Consider the following 19,998-nt stretch of genomic DNA (forward strand, 5'->3'; position numbering starts at 1 on the left):
TATTCTCTTAGTGTTGGAAAGCCCTTGCACTCTGCAGGTCTTACTGCCATTGCACGCAGATGGGTTTCCACACTAATGCTTTTCTATCGTCTTAAAGTCTGTGCCTTTCTTTCAGGGTGCTGTCAACTTGTTTGTCGTTATAAACAGCCACAGTTCAGCCTCAGTTATCCCCCTTCGTCCACCATCGCCACGATACAGGATGCGAGGCAAGGCACTGCACTTGAGTGATCCTTGACGTGGACCTCAAGGAGAGCATGTCCTATTGCATGCGGGTTAGATGCGTCCATGCCCCGCCCCACGAAAAAAGGCGTCGGCTGATATGGCCTCGGATCTGGGGAAGGGCCCTCCTTAAGACTGAGCCATACTATGCAGCCACTTCTGCACAGTGGGATAGGACCTCTACTCTCGCCTGTATTGTTTTAAGAAAACAGAAAGGGGGAACTGTGGTGAGCCGCCTCTGCCGTTTCTGCAGACTATGGTCGCCATTACAAGATGGCGCTGGCTCCGCTGTGGTCTGTGACAAACAACTCCTAATTTGGGAGAGTTGGCGCATGACTTTTCATCACCCTATGAGAAAGCTCCACGTGGCAGCTTTGCATTGGGGCTTGAGATGCTTTATTAAGGCTGGGAGGGGCATCCGGGAGGGAGAAGAACTATCAAGGGCCTGAATAAACTGCTGAAAGAATATTCCTGAGTTGCGTCTTCCTTGCGGGCAAGGGGTCGCAACAAGGGTCCTTTATGGTGTCTTTGGTTGCTCTTTCAGCTTTATCTACCTTTTTCTAGGCTTCAATGTGAGCAAAATAAGACACGTATTTGTGTAAGCCTCAAATAAACTCAATTCTAACTGGTATGGACTAGAAACAATTCTTTCTGCCCTAGTTTCAGTAAAGATGCTTTGTTCTCAGGAAGGGTTAAGAAGAGTGGAAGATTAGTGACAGAGTAAATTACAACCTGTCTACATTGGAGAAAGGAGCTTGAATGCTATCTCCACAACACACTTTATCTCAGGAGGGACCTTGAGAAACCTAGGGTAAATGTGAGGATCAAGTGAAGATAGAAGTTCTTGCTGGATTTTTCTTGTACTCAAATGAATTATTTTGCCAATACTGTATGTATGTGTAAAATTTCAGGATTATTTTAGCCAATACCATATGTATATGTATAATTTGCAGAATTATTTTGCCAATACTATATGTATATGTATTTTGCCAATACTATATGCATGCTCAAGGTAAATATAATGGGGGAAATGGGGATCACTAGTATTGGGAATTTGTACTCCATTCAAGATAAAAACATCCTGTGACTCTATTAGAAAAGATTTCTCTTTGTAGCAGGAGTACTTTGCATTTTTTCCAATGAATTGGTTGAGATTTGCCAAATATGAATAGTGCGTTCTACCGAGGCACTAAATCCCCAGGAAAATGATGGGAATGATAATCAGCATTTCCCTTTTCCTGATTAAGAAAACACATAACTTCAAGGGAGCCATTTAGCAAGGGACCACATAGGAAATTTAAGATAAATTCAGTAATGTCACATGCTGTGTATCTTACTCTGAAAATGACCCCGTAAGAGTTAAATGAAGTTGGAGCCACATACTGAAAACCTGATCGCAACAGCTGCAGTCTGAGCCCCTTCTGCAGAAAAGAAAGAAAATAAGTTTTAATTAAATTGTATTAATTGGTTTAGCTGATCTGGAAATAGAGGAAGGGCTCTGCTCTAATTTTGTTTTTTGGCTCAAGTCCACTTGTCCTTGACAAGAGAATAAAGGAATGAAGCAATAAAACGCCTAGAAATGCCCTGGTAGAGACTTTTATACTGTCCAAGGTTAAAGAGCGATGCTATCTGTGAGATGAACTTAAAATTCTGTTGCCAACTTAGAGAAGTCAGAAGTGCAAGCAAGAAAAGAAGAGTGTGATTAAAAACCCTGCTTCCTTAAAGCTCTGCAAAGCTGCAAAGAAAAGGCAGGCATTCTTCCCATAATACTGAGCACTTGTTACAGAGAAAAGGAGAAGGTTGTGAAAGCATCAGGGTATAATGACCTTATTTCAGGCCACTCAGCGTAAGTTTTCGTATATAAGGTAACTGGGATTTGTAAGTGAATGCAGCTTAACAGTTTGATCTCAGTGCAGGCAATGTGCATTTTATGATACTTAAAACCATATCTGAATCTATCCTCCACGTCTGTGTTGTAGCATTTCCCAGTACTATTTAAAATAGAAAGTATTTTAAAAGGAATAATGCTAATATGACCTACATTTTCATCCTTTCTTCATTTCTACCTTTATTCCTTCCTTTCTTTTTGGCTTCCATATTCTTAAAATAAAAATGTTGAATATATTTTTTAATCATCAGAAATATTCACTGAATGGCAAAATTCTTGACACAGAGAAGATTACCCTATAAAAAATAGCCGAATTTTGCTCTTTAAAAAAAACATGTAGTTAAAATTGGATGTGAAAGAAGACATATGGGACAATGAACTTGCTGTGGACTGAACATTTGTGTCTTTCAAAACTTTATATGTTGAAACCCTAAACCCCAAGGGGATGGTATGTAGAGATGGGCTCTTTGAGAGGTAATGAGGGTTATGTGAGGTCATGATGTGGAAGCACTCAGGACAGGATCAGTGCCTTTAAGAAGAGACACCAGAAAATGCTCAGTCATGCACTCTCTGCCATGCCAGATTACGATGAGAAGGCCGCTACTGCAAATTAGAAAGAGCCCTCACCAGAATCCCACCAGGTTGTACTCTGAACTCACAGTTCCTATCTCCAGAACTGTGAGAAATTACATGTGTGTTCTTTAAACTTCCTAGTCCGTGATATTTCATTTTGGTAGCCTGAGTTAATTCAGAACCAATGGGGGGAAATTAACAGATGTTATTTATAAGCAAATGTATGTAGAAAAGAGATTTTATCTATGACTGTCCATTTTAATTCATGACTGAACTATGAGAGTGTCTGATTATTAATCTCTGACTGCTATTCTTTCACATACTCTCTCATGGTGATGCATTTTTCCCACAGTGACAACTGCTAAAAGGAAACAGTCTAAAGGTTGGTGACTCAGGCAGGCACACGAATAATGTGTCTTATGTATTAGAACAAATTGTGTCTTCAGAACTCAAACTGGATTTCTATAAAGAGCTGTACTAGCTGTTTCTTGTCTGTTGTAAAGGTCCATGAGGTTGCTCTTCAAGAGCTAAGACCAGATGACAGAATGAACATGGCTGGATTATCCACTAAGATGTGAAACTTGGCTTCAGGATGGAAAAGGCTAATGCCTGTCTCCATGGAGAAGCACATGGTAGAGCCATGGGTAAGAAGGAGAGGACAAGAACCCCCTTCCTTTCATTGCCTGGGTCCATTTAGACACTTATCTGACTCTTCCTTCATTCTCCTTCAGTCCCTGCCTGATCCAATTGCACACATATAGTTCTAAAAACTCAAAATGCTTGGTTTTGGAAAATTCTGATATACAAAGCCATACATGCTTGCCCGGATGCAATTTCTTATTGCTTCCTTAGACCTTAGTTGCCTTTGTCCTTCTGGTGGCTAAAGAAGGACTCAATGGTTTAGGATGAGCAATTCCTTCCCTGACTCCACCACAGTCCATGGTTCTGAAGCCCAGCCTCAGGGGAACCCCAGGGAAGACCCCCAGAGGTGGAGGTTGGAAAATCACCACTCCTCTCTGAAAAGACTCCTTATGGCCTCCTTAGATAACAAATGGTCAGCATTAGAGTGCTCTCATTCCATCTCTTAAGGAGTAGAAAGAGATGGTTAGTATTATAGTATCTCATTTTCCTACTTTCCTGGGAGCAAATTCTCATAGGAGAGCAAAGGCCTCTCCCAAATACATTTACGACACTTAATTAGGTTAGTAATTCCACTATGAGTGCTCAACCTTTCAAATCACTCCATTTTCTGGGATAATAGAAGTATAAAACCCCGAATGCTGCAGTGCCCACAATGATCCCACAATCCTGTGAGCTCCAGCAAAGACTCTGTGCAATGCAGTCATGACCTCTACACTCTTCCTTTTTCCTCCTCTCCGGGGCAGGAGATGAGCTTCTAACTGTCATTATTCAAGAGATGTTTACAAAGTCCTTCAGCATTTCAAATTCATTTTATTCAACTCTTTTAATAAGATGTTTACTACTATGTTATAAAACTAGTATCTTCGTGTGCTGCTTATGTAGTTATTGCTACATAACATATTATTTCAAAACTTAGAAGCTTAAAATACACATTTATAGTCTTACAGTTTCTGAGGGTCAGGAATCTGGGCACAACTTAGTTGGATCCTCTGCTTCATGTTCTTCAAAGTCTCCAAAGACTGCAGTCTCATCTGAAGGCCTAACTGAGGAAGGATCCATTTCTCAGCTCAACTGGTAGTTTCTGGCAGCATTCATTTCCTCGCAGGTTGTTGGACTGGGGCCCTCAGTTCCTTGCCAGGTGGGCTGTCCAAGATGACAGCTTGTTTACCAAAGCATGAAGCCAAGAAGGCAAAAGAGAAAATCTGATAGCAGGATGGAAGTCACAATCCTCTAATCTTCAAAGCAACATTCCATCATCTTGGCTGTACTCTATTGGTTAGACACAAGTACGGCTCACACTCAAGAAGAAGAAATGATACCAAGGTATAAATTGCGAGAGGCTGGTATCCTCAGGGGCCTTCTTAGATGCTGTCCACTACAGTAATTATTACCAAAAATTTAGAAAATGAAAAAAAAAAAAACTGCAAGCAGTATATCAGTGTGACAATCATTCACACTTTTATTGCTTCTTTCCAATCTTGGCTTCTATGGTTAAGTTAAATTAGCAAACAAATTTGTTATTATATATTATGCAGTAAATCTTATTTTTAAAAAAATTACTATAATGGTGTAGAAATGTTTTCATACAATTATAGTTCTTTCTCTTCAGAAACATAATTTTGTTCTAATAAGTTATAGGTGACAGTAGAATGCACTTTGACACATGATACACAAATGGAATATAATTTCTCATTCTTCTGGTTGTACATGATGTAGAATCACACTGGTTGTGGTCATATATGTACATAGGGTAATAATGTCAGATTCTTTCTACAGATTCTTGAGGCAGTTCTTTTGCTTCATATTTTGTCTTGCATAACTTTGACTAACCTAAAAATTTTTGAGGTGAGTGTAACACGAATTGAGTTCTCTTACTTCTTACATCTTGAGAGAAAAATTTGATGTAATGGTTGAAGTGATAAAATAAATGGCCATGCTAAATGGAAGATGAACTTGAGAATGAAAAGTTATTTTGGAGAATAAAGCTGTCACTAATCAATCTCAAAATTCTTACCTTGGTATCCATGAGCCCTGCCAAAAAGATCTTAGATAGGACTCAGAGTATTCAAAAAATGTGCTGAAATTATGTCAAAAAATATAACACTTGGAAAGAGGTTCATGGCTCAAGCCTGTTAAAATCTAACATTTAGAATCTTCTTTTATTCATTTTAACTTTCATTGTTTGGTTTCTTTTCCAAGAATGTAATACTATGTCTGCCATTCAGTTCAGCCTTCTTTCACACTCATTTTTCATTCATCTATTCACTTACGCAAGAAATATTTGCCAAGGTCCTGTTCTGAGTGCTGGAGAATAGGGCAGTGAAAAGAAAACAAGATCCATTGCCTCAAGAAGCTTTTGGTCTAGTGAGGAGAATGATAAAAAACTAGAAAACAAGTAAATAAGATAATTTCAGAGAGCAAGTGTATAAAATAAATAAGCTAATGAGATAGAAAATAACTAGAGTCCCCTTTACACAGGATGGCCAAGGTTGGCATCTCTAAGATGTATCACTTGAATTCACACTAGAAAAATGAGCCATACCTAGCTTGAAGGAGGCTCAGAGAAAGTCATCCCAGCCAGAACAAATATTAAGACCAAAAGCCATGAAAAGAACTAGAATGAAGACGAATTGCTAGGTGATAGGACAGGGTACTAGATAAGACTAGAGAGCTGGCCAGTTAGACCTTCTAAGACAGCATAGGCCGTGAGAAAGACTTCAGATATTTCTCAAAATCCCTTATGAACTATTTCACCTGCTCTAATAAATGCAATAGATTGGGTTCTTAAACAGGAGAAATTATTTCTTAGGGTTCTGGAGGCTGAGAAGTCTAGGACCATTGCTAGGCAGTTCTACTCCTGGAGAAGGCCCTCTCTCTGGGTTATGGATAACGGCCTTCCTCAAGTATCCTCACATAGTGGGTATAGTAATCATCTCTCTGTTGTCTCTTCTTATGGAGGCTTCACTCTCATGACCAAATGGCTTCTCAGAGGCCCCACCTCCAAATACTCTGACACTGAGGATGACTTATCAATTCAGTCCTGCACACACTTAGAGGGATACTGATGCCATTTTCTAACATGGAGGATACATGGAGCAAATATGTATAAAGGGTCAGAGGAAAGATAACTATTAATTCTCTTATATTTAGATGTCTTGCAGGTGAAACCAGGGAGAATTTCAGTCTGGCAAACAATTAGCTTATAGGTGGTTTTCAAATCTATGGGTCTTGTCACCTGTGGAAAGGACAAAGGGCAGAGGGGCTATAGCTTAAATACATTAAGACAAAGAGCCAATATATTTTGTTTAAGATACCCATGGCTTTGTATATATTGCAATAAATAAGTGACTACTATGTGATACACACTTAAATACATTCTTGCTCTTGACACTTGGAATCCAATGGTTGAAATAGAAACACAAATAGGCAATTTCAGTATATAAAGAACTCGATTTTTTACTTAAAGATAGACTGTCTCTAATCTCTGTGATTACTGTATGATCTATTGAATGGTGGATATTTTAATCTGAAGCATAGTTCTGCTCATATATCTGCCCTTCACTTATTTACATATATTTATTAGAGTTTAATCTGGTTCAGACATGATTATTGGCATCATGACTTAGTGGTAGAATAGACATTTAACCAACAGTGAAAGAAATGGTTTAAGTGACAGTATTGATACAAGAGATAAAAGATAAATACAAGTGTTTCCTAAAGATATACCAGGCTGAACCTGGCCTCATTTGGTTGAGACTGGCCAGGAAGTACTGTTTTAAACCCAAACTTGAAGGATGGTTGGTTGAAACTCAGGAAATCACAAGAGTCAAAGGAAAGTAGTAGAAAAACAGCATATGTAACTNTTTTTTTTTTTTTTTTTTTTTGAGAATGATGTTTTATTTACCTTTCATTGAGTCATTTTCAGCAGGTTTAACTGAAGTCAATGAAATTTTTTTTGGAATCCAGGCAAATGTAACCCTGAAACCTAAGCTTTTCAGTGTGTCAGATGGGTTCTTCCAGCCTGTTCGAGTCTGAGGGAAAAAACATTTTATTAAACAGTGTTCCCTGATTCTTTCATGCATACAAGGAAAGGGTAGTGAGGTGTGCCTCTGTAGTAGGCTTGACACCTATATTAATTACTTATTGAAAAGAATTAAAAATGGAACATGGCAAATATCAGTCTTGGACAGTGCAAAGGGATTATTTTGGGAATTCTTAAGGAGCTTAAGCATAGTCTTTGAATATTTAAGGAGCTTAAAGGTAATTTAAAAATATATATTTAAAAAATACTGACAGTCATCCTGTAACCACAAACAGGATGGCCTTGAGTGGAGGAATTAAGAATTACATCTGTGTTGTGTTTGATAAAGTTAAGATGCACCTTTCTTTCTACCATCCAATTCAAATAATAATGGTGTCCAATGCAAATACCAGTTTCCAGTAACCGAAGTCATTGCTTTTCCTACACCTCTGCAACTGCAGGCGTATGAGTCTATCTTACTTACTGAGGCTGCTTTCATAATTCCAGTGGGCTGGGTTCTAAAAGAAATTTTAAAACTGTTTTCGTCTCCATCAAGTCTTGGTTTGCTTTGGTACTATAATGTACAGCAACCCACACGTCACAAATACTTGAAAAAAGATAGTCATTAAAATATTCCTTTATTTCAACAAATTTTCTGTTACTGCTTCTCCCCACTGCGCAATCACATGGTTATTTCATCACCCCCTGTATCATCACACCACTGATCCCACTTGTTTAATTTTCTCTGCCTCATTATGAGTGCCTGATGTTCCCTTTAATATTATTAATTTCACTACTCCCTGGTTTGAAACTCCTAGAGCTGTTTTATGGTCTCCAACATCCACCCATCCTACCTTCTCTTGAAAAACAAACAGGACTACAAAGCACTCAAGCCATTGGATATAAGGAAAAGAGCCTGTGAATAGAGAAACACTTCATTGACAGAATGTAAACCAGACATGTTAAACTCACATTTGGCCATAAAGAACAGCCTGAGTCCCATAGAAGGACTTCAGCCAAAACAGAAGGTTCTTGTGGTGAGACGGCTGATACGGTCAGGCTGGAAAAACCTCTCCACTCCTTCCTGTGGGCACCTGAATTCCACAGGCTTGCAGATGGCAGGAGGCATTGAATAACGATTCCTTAGAGTTTTTTGTGTGCTAGAGACCTTGCACATGGCATGCACCTCGGGACAAGATGATTTTGATTCCATGAGCAAACTCAGATTAAATAAGGGGGGAAATGTTTCTAAGGTAAGGTTTTCTTGGAAACATTTGAAAAATGCAACACTATTCCACTGTAATGGAGCAGGTAGAGGCCGGATGGCCTCCAGGGGATACAATATGTGCACAAGAGGTGTCATTCCAATACATTTCTTTATACTTTATACTAATCTAATTATATTTGGCCCCATGGTCCATTTTAAAGTCTTGGTCCACAGAGTTTGAAAATAATTTATTTCTATCTGGAAGCTATGAGTACAGTGCGAATCCTGAGAAAATTTTTAAAAATGATATTCTAGTTATGATTAAGGTAAAACCTAGCAAAGTTGGCATATTTGGAGTAGCTCTACAGGAGGAAATTACAGATTATTGTGGTGTGTTTTTTTTTTTTTTTAGATTTTTATATGTTTTTTTAAATTTTGTTCTAATAAGTTATAGGTGACAGTAGAATGCACTTTGACACATGATACACAAATGGAATATAATTTCTCATTCTTCTGGTTGTACATGATGTAGAATCACACTGGTTGTGGTCATATATGTACATAGGGTAATAATGTCAGATTCTTTCTACAGATTCTTGAGGCAGTTCTTTTGCTTCATATTTTGTCTTGCATAACTTTGACTAACCTAAAAATTTTTGAGGTGAGTGTAACACGAATTGAGTTCTCTTACTTCTTACATCTTGAGAGAAAAATTTGATGTAATGGTTGAAGTGATAAAATAAATGGCCATGCTAAATGGAAGATGAACTTGAGAATGAAAAGTTATTTTGGAGAATAAAGCTGTCACTAATCAATCTCAAAATTCTTACCTTGGTATCCATGAGCCCTGCCAAAAAGATCTTAGATAGGACTCAGAGTATTCAAAAAATGTGCTGAAATTATGTCAAAAAATATAACACTTGGAAAGAGGTTCATGGCTCAAGCCTGTTAAAATCTAACATTTAGAATCTTCTTTTATTCATTTTAACTTTCATTGTTTGGTTTCTTTTCCAAGAATGTAATACTATGTCTGCCATTCAGTTCAGCCTTCTTTCACACTCATTTTTCATTCATCTATTCACTTACGCAAGAAATATTTGCCAAGGTCCTGTTCTGAGTGCTGGAGAATAGGGCAGTGAAAAGAAAACAAGATCCATTGCCTCAAGAAGCTTTTGGTCTAGTGAGGAGAATGATAAAAAACTAGAAAACAAGTAAATAAGATAATTTCAGAGAGCAAGTGTATAAAATAAATAAGCTAATGAGATAGAAAATAACTAGAGTCCCCTTTACACAGGATGGCCAAGGTTGGCATCTCTAAGATGTATCACTTGAATTCACACTAGAAAAATGAGCCATACCTAGCTTGAAGGAGGCTCAGAGAAAGTCATCCCAGCCAGAACAAATATTAAGACCAAAAGCCATGAAAAGAACTAGAATGAAGACGAATTGCTAGGTGATAGGACAGGGTACTAGATAAGACTAGAGAGCTGGCCAGTTAGACCTTCTAAGACAGCATAGGCCGTGAGAAAGACTTCAGATATTTCTCAAAATCCCTTATGAACTATTTCACCTGCTCTAATAAATGCAATAGATTGGGTTCTTAAACAGGAGAAATTATTTCTTAGGGTTCTGGAGGCTGAGAAGTCTAGGACCATTGCTAGGCAGTTCTACTCCTGGAGAAGGCCCTCTCTCTGGGTTATGGATAACGGCCTTCCTCAAGTATCCTCACATAGTGGGTATAGTAATCATCTCTCTGTTGTCTCTTCTTATGGAGGCTTCACTCTCATGACCAAATGGCTTCTCAGAGGCCCCACCTCCAAATACTCTGACACTGAGGATGACTTATCAATTCAGTCCTGCACACACTTAGAGGGATACTGATGCCATTTTCTAACATGGAGGATACATGGAGCAAATATGTATAAAGGGTCAGAGGAAAGATAACTATTAATTCTCTTATATTTAGATGTCTTGCAGGTGAAACCAGGGAGAATTTCAGTCTGGCAAACAATTAGCTTATAGGTGGTTTTCAAATCTATGGGTCTTGTCACCTGTGGAAAGGACAAAGGGCAGAGGGGCTATAGCTTAAATACATTAAGACAAAGAGCCAATATATTTTGTTTAAGATACCCATGGCTTTGTATATATTGCAATAAATAAGTGACTACTATGTGATACACACTTAAATACATTCTTGCTCTTGACACTTGGAATCCAATGGTTGAAATAGAAACACAAATAGGCAATTTCAGTATATAAAGAACTCGATTTTTTACTTAAAGATAGACTGTCTCTAATCTCTGTGATTACTGTATGATCTATTGAATGGTGGATATTTTAATCTGAAGCATAGTTCTGCTCATATATCTGCCCTTCACTTATTTACATATATTTATTAGAGTTTAATCTGGTTCAGACATGATTATTGGCATCATGACTTAGTGGTAGAATAGACATTTAACCAACAGTGAAAGAAATGGTTTAAGTGACAGTATTGATACAAGAGATAAAAGATAAATACAAGTGTTTCCTAAAGATATACCAGGCTGAACCTGGCCTCATTTGGTTGAGACTGGCCAGGAAGTACTGTTTTAAACCCAAACTTGAAGGATGGTTGGTTGAAACTCAGGAAATCACAAGAGTCAAAGGAAAGTAGTAGAAAAACAGCATATGTAACTGCACTAAACAGAACATAGCATAACCAGGAAGTGGTGAGGTGGAGGGAGGTGGGCAGAAGAGTGGGCAGAAGCTGGATGCTGATGATTTTGGAGGCCATGTTGATAATGACAGTTTTGTCTTGAGAAGAAGCCACTAAGGGAATGTCAACAGGGAAGATGAGGTCAGGTTTGCATTTGAGGAAGGCCATTCTTGTTATTGGAGGAAAAGATTGAGGTGATTGGAAAATGTTCACATGGCTTGATAACACATTGCAAAGATGTATAAACTTCCTCAAAGCTGTCAATAATAGAGACTCAATCTATGTTTCCAGATAAATTTCTACCTACTGCATAGGATATTACATCAGGAAATCTAACTGTGGTTGCTTCCCAAACATGCTTGATGGCTTTTAGTCTCCAGACTTTGCTTCTCTGCTTGGAAAGAACTCTGCCTCCGGCTTTACTATTTACTTCTCATCCACTATCTTAAAAGCCATTTTTTTTTCATGAAGTCTTTATGAGTTCTCATTAATGAATCTAATTTTTCCTCATTAGTGCCCAAATTTTGTTTAGGAGTACAAATGTTGAGGACGAAGACCTCAAAGCCTTTCTCCAGTTTTAGCACTCTAAGGAGTGGATAGAACAAGGTATCTCTCTGGAAAGTCCTAAAGCCATGTAATTCAAAGGAATTCAAAGGAAGGAATGAAACATACCAATAATGGAAGGGAAAAGAAGAGCAGAGAGAGAGATAGAGATAGAGAGAGAACACACACACAAGCAGAAACACTCATTCCCAGTTTTTGGAAGAAGGAAACCCTATTCCTAAGATGTAATCTAAATTAGCCTTGGTAGGGCACAAAGGACTAATTGAGCATACTTGTTCTCTCTTCCTGTAATCATTTTAGGAGAGGGTATAGTTTACAGGCACAAGCATTAAGTCTGATGAAGCAAATGAGATGAATGAGAAAGCCATACTTCATCCAAACACCGCAAATCAACATTCATCTTCCTTACCCTCCCATTGAAGATACCTACCCCATGAATGATTCATGGTGAACCATCAACTAGTACAGTCACTCCTGGAGAACACCAAGGGTTTGCTTACACATAATTACTCAGAACTGAGTAGGAGGAAATCCCTGTCTCGGATCATGGGAGATAATGGAATTCCAACTAAGGATGCCTTGGCAAACTAGAAGTACTTTCCCTTGGACCTTTGAAATCCTTAATGAGTTGAATCATGTCAAGTAACAAAATAAACAAGGATGAGAAACATCAGTTGGGTTTGGTCCAAAGTCTAGCCTGCTTAAGATTGGTCTTCCCCCATCATTGCTTAAGCATTATACAGTTTTCTATCAGCCAAGCCTGTGGTTTTATTTAATTTTTTTTTCTTTTTCTTAAATCAGATTTCAAAAGCCAGGCACTAGTTGATGGTAATTAGTAGGCATCAGTTGAAGTTTATTCTTGCTGTTCTTTCCAAGCATGCATAATTTTTGTGAAGAGAAACGAAAATCCAATTACTCCGGAAACCAACCAGTGTGGCTCATCTGCTCTTGTGTTGGCTCTTTAGAAATGACTCTTAACAATTGAAAGGAAGGCAAGATGCAGCCCCTGTCTTTGAGGAACTCACAATTTAGGATGATAATAGCATCTTATAATGTTGTATATGCTATTAGCGGGGAAACGTGGGTGAGAAGCCCAGCACTTTGACCATATATCCATTCTAGGATAATCTGGCACAAGAATTGTGGATCCTGTAACACATGTAACATAGAGAAATGTTTGCATCATAAAGAATTTACTGGTGATTTTATTTCTAGGGTCTCTCTCATATTTTCAAAGATACTGTTAAAAATGCCTGACTTGAAACTTCACAGGAACACTTACACTATATAAACTAAAAACATCTGATACAATGTTGGAGGACTCAGATTCCTCAAATCAAGGAAGGCAGGAATTTCCACTCCACTTTGCAAAATTTGGGTCTATGATAAAAGGTTCAGTAAATTAGATTACCTCATTATTTAAATTATTTCTTGAAATGTTGGTTAATTTCAGAAACTTCATTGATCTTTGAGTTCCAGAGAATGCTTTAGTATTACAAAAGCAAATCGGATTTGGTAGTAACATATACACTTTATCATTTGGATTAACATTGCTTAGGTCATATTTTTCTTCCACATAGATTTATTTTTGTGGAATAAACATGACATTAGAGGTAAAGAATATTAAAGTTGTCGTTAGCATTTTTTACTCCAGGAAATTTTCTTATCACAAGTGAAAACTACAAAAAATAAACTTAAAAAAATTACATTTGAAATTACTTCTCTTAAACTCTTCTGATAAAGACATTTTTCAATAATACTTTGCATTTGAAATCAATTTTCATTGCCCACCTGTGTCTGAATTGATGTACTATTGTGTCTGATCATTTCATGCCACAGATTAGCAGAAAGGCAATCCCAAGGATTTCGAGGCTTTCTTTGGTTCCAGGAAATTTTCCACTAAATGGATAGATAGACATTGATTATGAACAGAATTCTCCAGTCATAATTTTTTTTTCTTGTCTGTGTAACAGTTTGATCATACCATGTTTCTACTTAAGGACTCACATAGACTTTGACACTTTAAAAAATTAAGTGTAAATTCCTCAACCTAGTTTTCCAGGCTCCTAACACGGGACCTCATGTGTTTGTTCATTTTTCTTCCCACTGCAAGTCAAACCTAGCTCCTGTCCCAGCCCAGCCAGTCTGCTTACAGTCATGCAACTCCTCCCTGGGAGCCGAGGCTGTCCTATATCTGGCACCTATTCATCTTTTCACACATCTCTTTGTCTGTCCTTCAGTGAAAAGCATACTGGACCAGGTACAGCACTGGGTATCATGACAACCCAAAGATGACCAAGATGCAGCCCCTGTCTTTGAGGAACTCACAGTTTAGGATGAAATATGGACATGTAAACAAATATATAAAGCAATGCAATGAACTAACTAAGAGCTTTCAGCATTGAGTAAGGGAAAGATTTATTTTAGGGAATGTCTTAACAGAGAGGTTAGTTGGTTTGAACCTTGAGGAACAGAGTCTACCCTGAGTGTTTGGATTTTTCTGAGTAAGTTTTCTGATGTACAGGATAGGCCCTTTAAAGACAGTTGTTCAATCAAAGAACTAACAAAATGCTGAGATAGATTTTTTTGGTGTAGTTTTATTTTTTTCTTCCACAATAATTACAAAAGACTTATGAAGTTAGTAAGGCTATTAGTGTTATATCAATAAAACACTGTTGCAAAAGAAGTTGATCCAGTAGATGGAAGATCTGAATCCATATGTGTTCTTCAGACTGCAAGGCCTTATTTCTTTCTACTTTGACTTCCCATTTTTCTGACCATCCTTTGGTATTTCTGTACTGTTCCTGGTTCAGACTCAGAGCACTCAACCTGAGTTGATAGAGACATATAACATTGATTTTAAAATTTTAAAATAGAATTTCCAAACACTATAACAGCTCCTAAACTGGGCCTTTATTCTTCTTTAACTGTTCTCTTGCCATTTGCTTCTCTTTATTGTTTTTTTAAAATTTGTTCTTTTTAGATATACATGACAGCAAAATGTATTTTGACATATTATACATACATGGAGTATAACTTTCCATTTTATGGTTGTACATAATGTAGACTTGTACAGGTCATGTATTAATATATGAATAGGAAAGCTATGTTGGATTCATTCCACCATCTTCCTATTCCCCTTCCCTCTTTCTTCCCTTCATTCCCCTCTGTCTAATCCAAAGAACTTCTATCCCTTCCCTCCTTATTGTGTGTTAGCATCTGCATGTAAGAGAGAATTTTCAGCCTTTGGTTTTTTGGGATTGGCTTATTTCACTTAGCTTGATAATCTCCAGTTCCACCCATTTACTGGCAAATGTCATAATTTCATTCTTCTTTATGGCTGAGAAATATTCTATTATATATATGTACTACATTTTCTTTATCCATTTACCTATTGAAGTTCACCTAGGTTTCTTTATCCTTCTTGAAGCTGAGACAAACTACTTGTTTGAATGAAAATAAAAAGCATGACAACCTTTAGTTGCCAATAGAGCCATGTTGAAGACTATCACTCCTGAGCTATGGCAAGAAGAGTTGAGAATAAGAAGAGGAGGCAGGTCCACAGATACATAGAAACTTCTCAGGGCTACTTAGCTCTTAGATAAATGACACCAACTACTCTGAGTTTTCTTCACAACCTTGGCACATGGTGTGAGATCTTTTAGTTGCCCAAGTACTACTTTCAGAAGTTCAAGGCCATAGCAGGAACCTTAGTTTCCATGATTGTACTAATATAACTCCTAGAATTACTCTCTACAAAAGAAAATTAAAATCTTTGATTTATTGTCAAGTTTTCCTAGGTCTTTATACTTAGGCACATGTCAGATATTCTACAGGTGAGTCATGAGTAATGATTGGAGAGAAATCTTTTCTCTCAAATTCTTGTTTTCCTTTCAGTGATATTCCTAGAACACTCTATTGACCCCTTGTGCCTGGAGTGTGGAGAGGAGATTCTTGGTTGGGCTGGTGTTTTGCACATAATGTATTCTCAGATGCTTTCCAAGAATGACTCAGGCAAGGGTAAGCTTCACAGAATTCCGGTGCAGGCAATGGGAGAAAGCTGTAGTTTGTTTAAACATGAGTGTGCTCATTCTGAGCAGACTGAGTAATAATGTTCTTCTGAAAGTGAAGCCTGAGAGTAGAAGTCAAACTATCTGACTTCAAATGTCAACATAGAACAAATATGAGCAGGTGAGATTAACTTCTCTAAATCTCAGTTTCTCTTTGTGTGATAGGAAAGTTAATGCCTATTTTTTATCCATTTGACGGTAGCGAAAAAATTGGATTGACCATTATTTATTGAGTGTTTGCTGAAGGAAGAGTGGGTGAAGATACTTATAGTCATTACAGAATATGCCTGAAGGAAAAAGAGGTTGTTTCAACCTGTGTTTAGTGTCTGGTGCATGGGATATGGTAGTAAACAGATGTGTTCTTGCCCTCGAGGACTCACATGTTAATTTTAGGAGACAGACACTAAATAATTAATCACACATATAATTATGCAATTAAAATTGTGATAAGTACCACAAAAGATAATTATGTATAAGAGCAGAATGAAACTTATTCCAGTATCTAGAAAGGGTTCTCTATGGAAGTGACATTTAAGCTCAACTATAAAAGATGAAAGGTAAGGTGTGAAGTGGAAAAGATATGGGGGATGCTTTTTTTGGAAGCATAAGTGCTGTATATAAAAACTGTGAGGCAAGAAGCACACATCAGGAATGCAGAATGGAAAGCAGGCTTTTGAGGGTTAGAGCAAAAAGAAAAAACAGGGCAGAGGGAATGGCATTAGAGGAGTTTGAGAGACAGGTGGGAACCAGCTTCTGCAGGGCTTTGCAGACCAACTTAAGGATTCCGCATGTTTATCTTAAGAAAAATGGGAAGACTGTAAAGGGTTTTAGTGAGAATGCCTGATTAGATTTAAGAAAAAAAAAACAAAAACCTAGTGAATGCAAGGCAGAGAAAAATAATTGGTTGCTGAGGTATAAGACACCAGAAAGGATTTTCTGCAAACAGTCTCCCCATTCTTCCTGCTGTATAACAGGAAACCAGTTGCCATAGAACATTCTTGAATAGACCCTGGGGTGTTGATCTCATCACCTTTAATTTTCCTACATTCTATTCTTTTGATTTTTTCATGATAGAAGAAAAATGGGATCATTTATTGATACGATGCTGGTGGGTGGCAGCTATCTTTCCAAAGTAACATAGATGTATTTTAACATTGTAAGAACTGTCTTTTCTGATCATCAAATATTTATTAAGGAAATATAATCTAATGGTAGAGGCAAGGTAAGGATAGGTAGGTAGAAAGATGGGTAGGTACATAGATGGATAATATCGGTTAATAGGCTTCTAGTTGTAGGAAACAGAAATCCCACATAAGAAGTCCTGAGACAAAATGGCTCCAGATTAATTTGTTGATTTGTCACCTAATTATTTTTTTACTTTTCATTTGCCTGTCCTTTGTATTTGACAAGCTCTGTCTTTTTAATTGAATATATTTGTGGGGTACAACATGACGTTTGATAGATCTCTGTGGTTCTGGACTGGATGCAGCACCCTTGAAACATAGCCTGTCAATCCCAGGCCTGAGAAAGGGTTTATCTCTTTCAGGTGTATCTTCCTGAGAGATAAAAATCCTTTCTCAGAAGTCCCACAGACAACTTTATTCATGTCTCACATTAAGCAATTCACAGGGGAAGGAGATTCCTATTACTTTCAATTTCTTAACTCCATTATCTTAAACTTATTAAGATTCTCATCCTGGGACTATAATTGAAGGCAGGCTTTCCTGAAGCAAGAGGCTTTGCTGAGTCCCTGAATAAAATTAAAACCTGTTATTAAGGAGGAAGGAAAAATGACTGTTGGATGGTTGAGACATCAACCATGTGCCTCCTGTATAAAAATTAAAGGTAAATCACAAAAGAGTTGAGCCAATTAGTGACACGCAAAGTATCATCATCAGACCTGCAGAATTCATGAAATATTAGTTCTCTGGGATTCCTTAGGACCTACTGAGTCAGAATGCCTTGGGTGGCCCAGAAATCTGTCGTTTTAACAAGCTGAGCCACTGGACAGTGGTGCACAGTACAGGTTAAGAAGCACTGGTTTGAAGTCAGAGTTCATAGTAGAAGGTTGAATAACACCAAGCAAGGAGCTGAAAACATGGGACAGGTGTTGGGAAGAAAGATCAGAACCAGGAAGCTTAATAGAACAATGAAAACACAGGCCTTGTACTGTGCTAGCAAGGAAGCCATGTACCATCCTCTAAATCACATTGCTGTCCTTATCTACCAGAAGAATCCATCTTGGCCACCAGAATAAGACAAATGGGATAAAGATAAGAAAACACTCTTACAAAAACTGTATGAGGGAAACATAATAAATAATTCACTGGGAACTTTGCCCAGGCACAAAGGAGTTGCAGTAAATTTAGACTGTGGAAAACAGATAATGCATTCTGAAACATAAATATGGAAATGAAAAACATGGAGTGGCTGGAAAGCATGCTCTTTTACAGATACAGAATAACAATTAAAGATTCTCTCTCTAGATGTTTTCAGAATGTTGATCAAAGAAAAACACTTGATACAGCTGTAAACTGCTAGCAAATAAATCTATATGGAGATTTACTTTTTAGGAGGGGATGCTTTTATGAATCTGAATTGTGGGGGAGGAGATAAAAATTTTGCTTGTATTTTATTGTTGAGTACATGTAAGAACCAAATACCTGCTCAAAGAAACACACGTGCCTGGCTTGTAACACATGGAAGTGTTTTTAAAAAGAAGGAAGTAGCAGCACCCAGTTCATCTTGTCAATGTATGTAGAAAAGGAAATCCAAGGATTCTGCCACCTTAGAATATGGTAACCTCACGCCCGATGAATGCAACCATGGGAGACCTGCTTTAGAAAAGAAGGAAAAGGAAATCAGACTTGCAGGGAAATCCAACTTACAGAAAGAAGTGCTAACATTTATGAAGTAAAAGAGGAAAATAAGCTAGGGTTCAAGCAGTAAGAATAATTATCTTCCAAAACCAAAAGCTCCTGGCTGCCTTCAACTGTGTTCAAAATATGCTGTACAAAGTAAGCCAGTGAGTTTGCTAAAAACTCAGCTTCTGATTCCAATGGTCTATGGAGAGGCACAATAATGTGCATATCTAATAAGTTAGAAATGCTATCAGTTTGGGGACCACACATTGAGAACTACTTAGTTAAGTTTTTGAAGCTAAATGACATTAAAAAAATTTCCACTTTCCATTTTTTGCTGCTATCCCAACACACACACACACACACACACACACACATCATACACATATACATACACATACACCCATAAGACCTAAAATTTGCTCCACAGTATAGGAATACTGTGATTACTGGTGTCTGAAGACAGCTAGGATAACACTAGGTCTGGTACCCCTCATAAGGATCACCCAGTACACATTAGAAGAGCAGAAGAGGAAGGTCCACAGGTATAAAATTTCTTTTTGTTTACCAAACAGAGGAATAAGAGCATCTTGAAATTCTAGCTACAAGGCAGGCATTATATTAGAAAGCAAATAAGGAAGGAGACACAAGCTTTAGCTGAAAATTATTTTGTTATTAGTTAACGAGGGTAATGTGTAACTCTAACAGAAGATTGGTTGCATGATACCCTGGATATGAAATTGACTGATAATATATAAAAATTAGAATAAGTGATGAGATATAAGTTTATCATATCTTAAGGATGATTAATTTTACCAAAACTACTGAAGCTGGATTAACTAAAAGAATGGTGTGACTAAGATATGAGATTATAGTCATTTTAAAAATGTAATTCTGAAGTTTTCCATTTGAAAGAAAAACATAGTAAAGAAGTCCATATATGAAGATTAGTATTTCAATGTAATGATTTTAAGAGATACACATATTTTAAAAAATGAAATTCATTATATTCCTAATATAAAAAGCAAAAAGATCAATATAGAATTTGGGGGAAATTTGGAAAATTTGGCTTAAATTATAAAATACCTATACTCTCACTGTAGAAAAACAATAAATATTAATATTTTACTGTATTTTAGTGTTTTTCCTAAGCATTGCTTTTACATAGTTTTATGCCACATATGTATATATGCATACATGAGATATATATATATATATATATATATATATATATATATATATATATATATATATA

Source organism: Marmota marmota, unplaced genomic scaffold, assembly GCF_001458135.2.
Source record: "Marmota marmota marmota unplaced genomic scaffold, marMar, whole genome shotgun sequence".
NCBI lineage: Eukaryota > Metazoa > Chordata > Mammalia > Rodentia > Sciuridae > Marmota > Marmota marmota.